This window comes from Danio aesculapii, chromosome 25 (assembly GCF_903798145.1).
Source record: "Danio aesculapii chromosome 25, fDanAes4.1, whole genome shotgun sequence".
NCBI lineage: Eukaryota > Metazoa > Chordata > Actinopteri > Cypriniformes > Danionidae > Danio > Danio aesculapii.
This window is the reverse complement of record NC_079459.1, coordinates 5,868,206-5,875,896: the sequence shown is the minus strand read 5'-3', so window position 1 is coordinate 5,875,896 and position 7,691 is coordinate 5,868,206.

The following is a 7,691-nucleotide window of genomic DNA, read 5'->3' as shown; positions in this document are numbered from 1 at the left end:
CTTTTCTAAGCACAGACTCCTTGATATTATTAGCCTTATGTATTATTATTTGCCTAGAGTGTTAATTATGTTGCTCCGGGCACATTTCGTTGCATGTTTCAGATCCACCAAATCTGAAATGCATTACTTAGCCTACATTTTGTTGTCAATTTCAGACATTTTGTTGTCCAGTTCTTGTACATATTTAAGAGAAAGTGGCACATACGAGACCAGCAAACCACTGACCCAAAGACCCTAAAGCCAATCAATAGTATTTTCAAAAGTTTAAATATTTTGTAAAAGGTTTTATCTTGATTTTACATTGTTTTTAAAATATTTTTTCTTAAACCTGTATTAGAAACCTCCAGAAACCTTTTTTCTTAAAAAGTATAACACTGCACAAAGCAAGCTACTGAGCAAACCGACCACAGCAGAAACGTTGAGACTACCGTATTTAATTACAAATCATAGACACTGTTCATTTAATGAAAATAATGTTTTATTTGTCAATAATATGTCCCTGTAAATATCATTAGTGTCAAAAGGAATAAAAGTTGTTGGTGTCATATTGTTCATATTAACTAGAACCTGCTGTCAAATGTATGTTTAGGTTTGTGGGTTCATAAAAATATAGGCTGAAGCAGCCAATAGTGTCTGGATGCAGCCTTTATGATGCAAGCTGAGATTGCATCACTCAGCGATGCAATGTCAGACACAATGCACTCAAATGGAGCGAGTGACGTCACTGTGAGGGGTGGGGTTAGGTGAGCGCATTAAAAAGCATTGGATGCAGCTCAGATTGCACTGCACCAGGGGCCTCATGTACAAAGACTTGCGTTGAATTCATACTAAAACATTGCGTATGCACTAAGCTGTAAATGTGCGTCATGTTACGCAGTAAGAAATTCAGACGTATGAAACAGTGAATACGCTGAATCCCACGCATATTCTCTTTGTACATCCGAATTAACGTGAAACTGAGCGCACATGCACGAGAGCAAAACCCCTCCCTGCCTCCTCCCCCTAATAAATACGGTAATTACTCTACTTTGGCCAAACCAAACGAAAAAGCAATGGCAAAAGCAAGCAAGAAGTGTAACGATCTGAGTGGGAATCGAACCCAGGTCTACGGTGTGGTTAGCAGTAGTTCTAACTACATGAGCTAAGTCAGCAACTGGTGGCCCAAGAGCAGAGGAGAGACAAAGTCCACAACGTATGAATTCCAAAAAAAAATAAAAATACAGTCTTTACTGAAGAGAACTTTACAAAAAGGAGAGACAATATATCTCTCTACAGCCAGGGTTGAAAAAGTACAACAAAAATAGGAAAGCCGAGCTTCCTAAAATACATACAAAATAAAATAGACACGAGGGTCTCAGAACAATCAAACAGGGCTATAGCAAGCAAACAGACTTGAGAATATCTTAACTGGACTCTGGACTCTGGACTCTGGACTCTGGACTCTGGACTCTGGACTCTGGACTCTGGACTCTGGACTCTGGACTCTGGACTCTGGACTCTGGACTCTGGACGAGGCAGCAAGAGATAGAGTTCAGGACTGAACACAGAGCAGGATATGAAGTGGTCTTATATAGAGCAAAGATCAGGTGGTGGTGATTAGGCTGATTACAGGGGAGTTTGGAGGAACAAGAGTCACTACCGCCATCTAATGTGGGGGAGAATAGGGCAATATATGCGCCCCCTGGTGGTTTGGAGGACGTGATAAAGTGCTGAGATATTACAAGAAGAGAAACTTCAAAGAATGTGAATTGGAGGTGCTCCTGTCGGAGGTAGACCGGAGAAAAACTGTGTTATTTGCAAGTTTGTCCTCCGAAATTAATTTAAAAAAATAGAGTGTGAGAGTTTAGCTGACGCGGTTAACACAGTGAACAAATAATAAAAAGAAATGGTCCGTGACGTAGCTTGTAAAGCACATGGCAACATGTTTTGACACGATCGATCATGATCCAGGTTCGAATCCAGCATCTGATGAACTCATTCTTCTTTTTTCCCCCACTACATATCAGATTTTGCCTACTCTTCATCATGAGGAAGACAAGTAGGAATCATTAATAAATGTGTGCATTATGGAAGACTCCGATTCATAGAACTGAACTGGATTGGAGAGGTGTTATATCCAAATCATATGCATTATAAGTTTATACATTAAAAATACCCTTAAAAATAAATTTTAGTACTGCTTCAGTGAACCTGAACAAGCCGCCTTTATAGCAATATGCATGCAGTCAATCACTCCGGTTACATTGGGAAAATCCGCGATCGCTGCAAATTGCACTTTAATGTTTGGCTGATCAACTGCATGGTATGGAAACCTTATATACCTGCTAGACATGCGGATGATCCCGTTTCATACAGCTGGCATTGCATGGCTCAAAGATACTTTGTAGTGTGCAATTTAACGTAATTGCCTTTAGGAGTCGCCAATGGAAAAAAACAAACACACACAAGAAATACACGTACGCCAGACATGAAGTTGGTGTAGACCAACACACATTCTCACATTCATTTCATCGTTAGTAAATCCAAATGTGAGCGTGAAATCTGAGATACATGAGGCCCCTGGTCTGCATCCAGACCCCTCTCGAAGCAGCTGAAGTATTTCCAATCAGCCTGTGTTGCCTTAAATGAAAAGTTCAGTTTAGCCAACTCCTGAAACAATCTCAAAACTCTGCTTTAAATTACATCTCAGCGCTTTGTTTTTCAGTTTTGCTTCAGGTAAATCAGGCACACTCAGCCATGCCTTATGAAACTTTTATTTCTTTCTTCAGTATAACACAAAGGGAGTTATTTATACCTATAAAACACAATAAGATTTATACATTTTTAATAAATAAAGGAAAATGCTGTCTGGCCATTGTTGTTTGGTTGTTAAAATGCCCCTATTGTACTCGTCTGGTATTTAATAAAGTAGTACATTCAGATTTATAATGTTGTTGTTGTTTGTGAATGTAAAAGGTAGCAGTGTTCCAAAGATTAAAGTGTACAATACATTGTTCACAGTTTTTGTGTCCCAGAAAAAACAGAAGGTATTGAACATGCTTGGAATGAGTCATCAGTAATTCTAGTCTTACTTTTTTGTGCAAACCTATGTCAGTATGAAGGATTTTGTAGGATTTTTATCAAAAATTCTCTCCCCATGAATGACTTCTATACTTTGACCCTCAAGCGCTGTATTGTTGAGATCTTGAGGAGTTTGATTTGTGTTTTCGACGTGTCATAAAAGCAAGCTTTTTCTGTTTCTTGAAGTAAATCACGAATGTTATTGAGAATATTATATCGTTAATGCTCAGGCCTTGGTTCAGTTCCAACATTGCACTTGTAATCATTTGACCATTGTTCAATGGTCCGTAACAGAACAAAGATTTCAGTGCCTCATTTCACTGCCACTTAAAGGAGTCCTATTACGCTTTCTTGTTTTTTAAGCTTTAGTAACTGTGTTGCAAATCTCAAACTTTTAATTTTTTTTACTTTTTATTAATCCCTTTACAAGAACTACTCGCTTGGACTACGGTGTTGTTTTGTGGGGGTTTATGATGTCACAAAGCAGGCCATAAACGATAATGATTACATAATTAAAATAAATCTTGCCTATAGAAATTTGATATTTGGGGGTTAGGAAGGTGCAAACAATAACGTTACCACTTAATATGTATTAATATGTATCTCAGCCTGGTTCCTCACGATCCTCTTAGCCGAAAATGAATTACATTGTGATATATCCAAAATTCAGATTGTCAGGTATGTGTAACATGCATTTCATCATTTGAATATCTTAATAATGATCATATTCGTTAATCTATGATGGCTGCAGTGCAGAAATTAGAGCTGCTGGATTTACAGCACGTAAATTTCTTAAGTACTTTAAATACTTTAAAAAGCTACCCAGCAGGCACACAACATCATAAGACTTTAATATTAGGTTAGATTTAGGTCGTGACATCAGGTGACTAAAATTTTATGTCTACCCAGCATCTAAGGACAACGTTATTTTGACATCCAATAACAACGTTGATATTTGGTTGATTTTAGGTTGTGTTGGAATGTGACCAAAACCCAACGTCGAGCCAACATCTTAAACCAGTGTCATATAGATGATTTATTCGTCAGGTATGGCAACCAAAATCCAACGTCTGATAGATGTCATATTGGTAACGTTCACACAACGTCAAGCTGTAACATCATTAGACGTTGATATTTGGTTGATTTTAGGTTGGACATTGTACATTGATGTCCCCACGACGTTGAGGTACAACGTCAATCTGACGTTAAGTTGACATTCTGTGCCTGCTAGGTTGTGTCTGTTAAACTAGGACAAGAGTAAATTCATACATTCATTTTCTACCGTTTTTCCAGGGCCGAGTCGCGAGGGCAGCAGTCTTAGGAGAGAACCCCAGACTTCCCTCTTCTCAGACACTTCCTCCAGCTCCTCCGGGGGGATCCCGAGTTGTTTCCAGGCCAGCCGAGAGACATAGTCCCTCCAGTGTTTCCTGTGTCTTCCCCGAGGCCTCCTCCCAGTGGGACATGCCTGAGGCATCTGAAACAGATGCCCGAGCCACCTCGGCTGACTTCTCTCGATGTGGAGGAGCAGCGGGTCTACTTCGAGCTCCTCCTGGGTGACAGAGCTCCTCACTCTATCCATAAGGGTGCGCCCTGCTACCCTATGAAGGAAACTCATTTCAGCCGCTTGTATCCGAGATCTTGTCCTTTCAATCATGACCCAAAGCTCATGACCATAGCGAGTAGGAACATAGATTGACCGGTAAATCAAAGGCTTTGCCTTTCGGCTCAGCTCCTTCTTTACCACAACGGACCGATACATAGACCGCATTGCTGCTGCTGCACCAATCCGCTTGTCAATCTCACGGTCCATCCTTCCCTCACTTGTGAACAAAACCCCAAGATACTTATACTTCTCCACAGGTTAAGGACTTCCCTCTAACCTGGAGATGGCAAAGCAGCTTTTTCCGGTGGAGCACCATGGCCTCGGACTTGGAGGTGCTTATTCTCATCCCAGCCGCTTCACACTCAGCAGCAAACCACCCCAGTGCATGCTGAAGGTCAACGTTTGATGAAGCCAACAGAGCAACATCATCTGCAAATAACAGAGATGAAATCCTGTGGTCCCTTGCTGATTTGGTGAGGGGTGTGGCCATAAAGAAACACTGTCAAAGCCATTCGCCAATCACAATGCACTGGGACAGCTAACCAATCACAACTTTTGTTTTTCGTTTTTTGTTTTGTTTTTTGGAAAGCGGGTCTTCATTAATCCCACAGCTAATCAAGCCATCTTTCCCAGGCTAGGAAGAAAGGTAGTGTAATAATGTAAATTACGTGACTAATAATGTGTTTCTTGGACCACTATCATTGAGAGCACGTTCTAGTACACCCCAAAAACAAAATCACGTTTTTATAAAATAACATAATAGGACCCCTTTAAAAGCTTGAGCGGTTCATAAAAGTAACTGTAGTTTGTTGATATCGGTAAACCTGCTTACTGGAAATGCACAGCCTGATTTTTTAACCATGCACTTGATGTATGTGCAGGTTGAACATGCAATTGAATCATTTGTGTGCAAGTTTTCAGCACTCAACCAGTCTGAATTTGTTTAACAGTCAGGAAATTTATTAAATGGAAAGTTTAAGAAGTATAAAATAGCTTGGATTGATGCCCAATTGCAGCAGACAATAAAATAAGACATTTTGCTGTCATTATTATTATTAGATGTGACTATTCACTTTTGAGTGATTTCTATGTGCTTTTTCTACACTGTCCCAAATCCAAAGTACTCATTTCAGTCTTAAATCAAGCATATGTTTTAGTAATAAGACTTTTTAAAACAGTTTTGCAATCCACAAGGCAAAAATCACGTCCAATAGAAAAATAATAACACTTCTCCCCTGTGTTTTATGCATCGTTCATGTCTGTAACACAAATGAGCTACGCTGCAAAATATGAGACAGTAAGAGGATTGTTTGAGTCATTAACCATAATCATGGCAGTAATGATCTTATATGAGCCTTATATGCAAATATGAGCTTAAGCAACCACCACTAATAAATGGATCTTTTCTCACTCGCTTCTCTGTCATGCTTTTCAGTGCTTTTTTGTTTGTGTGACAAAGCTTAATGCGGCAGTTTCACTGTCACTGGTGTGATTTCTATGGTAAATTTGAGCATACATCAGAGGAAAAGCAGTTCCACTAATTAACGTCCTGGTGAGAGGAAGATGATTTGGAAGGAAGCGTCTGCCAGAAAGTTTTATTTATCATTTAATTCGGAAATAACAGCCTAATATAAAGCGCATGATTTATATTCTGCTGATTCTGGCTTTGGCTTAATTTAACTGTCTATTTACTGCGCAGTGTGGGTGAGACCCAAACCCATTCACACTCTTTAGGGGGCTTCGCCGTGGTGTTAATGTTCTTTCGAGATGCGTGATTATTTCCATATTGGCATAATGCCCTATAATGAATCAAAACAACATTCTGTGCAAACTCCGAGAATTTTTCATCATAATAATTCAGGTATCGACTTAAACATTTCATGAATACAGAATGCAGAGTTTCAAAAGAAATCGAAACAATTAGTTCAACCCAAAATGGAAATTATATTCATTTAGTCTCCCTTTATGTCATTTCAGTGGCTTTCATTCTTCTGCCAAACACAAAGGCGAAGATTTGAATGATGTGATTGTCGCTCTTTTCCAAGAATTACAATGAATGCGCTTTATAACGGAGACAAATGCAAAATGAGGGCTTCATTTAAAGTAGTTTTGAGAGCGATGGTTTTGTGCAACCGATTCATTAAAAAGGCAATTAATCAAAAATGGCTTATTTGGGAATCAATTCACTACGTTTTGAATAGCATACATAATTTCTATAGTAAAAAAAAGTGTAATGTGAATGTACACTCAGTGTTAAACATAACTTGTACTTCCACTCAAAAGTTTGGAATAATTTTTCTTGATGTTTTTGAAATGTGTCACCAAGGCTGTATATACAGTTGAAGTCAGAATTATTAGCCCCCCTTTGAATTTTTTCCTTTGTTAAATATTTCCCAAATGATGTTTAACAGAGCAAGGAAATTTTCACAGTATGTCTGATCATATTTTTTCTTCTGGAGAAAGTCTTTTTTGTTTTATTTCAGCTAGAATAAAAGCAGTTTTACATTTTTTTAAATCCATTTTAAGGTCAAAATTATCAGCCCCTTTAAGTTATAGATTATTTTGATAGTCTACAGCAGTGTTTCCCAACCCTGTGCCTGGAGGCACACCAACAGTTCATGTTTTGGATGTCTCCCTCATCTGACCCATTAACTTCAGGTTTTGGAGTCTCTTCTAATGTTCCGATGAGTTGTTTCAGGTGTGTTTGATTAGGGAGAGGATGAAAATGTGTACTGTTGGCGTGCCTTCAGGAACAGGGTTGAGAAACTCTGCATTAGAAGAGACTCCAAAACCTGAAGTTAATGGGTCAGATGAGGGAGACATCCAAAACATGAACTGTTGGTGTGCCTCCAGGAAGAGGGTTGGGAAACACTGGTCTACAGAACAAACCATCGTTATACAATAACTTGCCTAATTACCCTAACCTGCCTAGTTAACCTAATTAACCTAGTTAAGCCTTTAAATGTCACTTTAAGCTGTATAGAAGTGTCTTGAAAAATATCTAGTTATTAAAACTATTATGTTTATA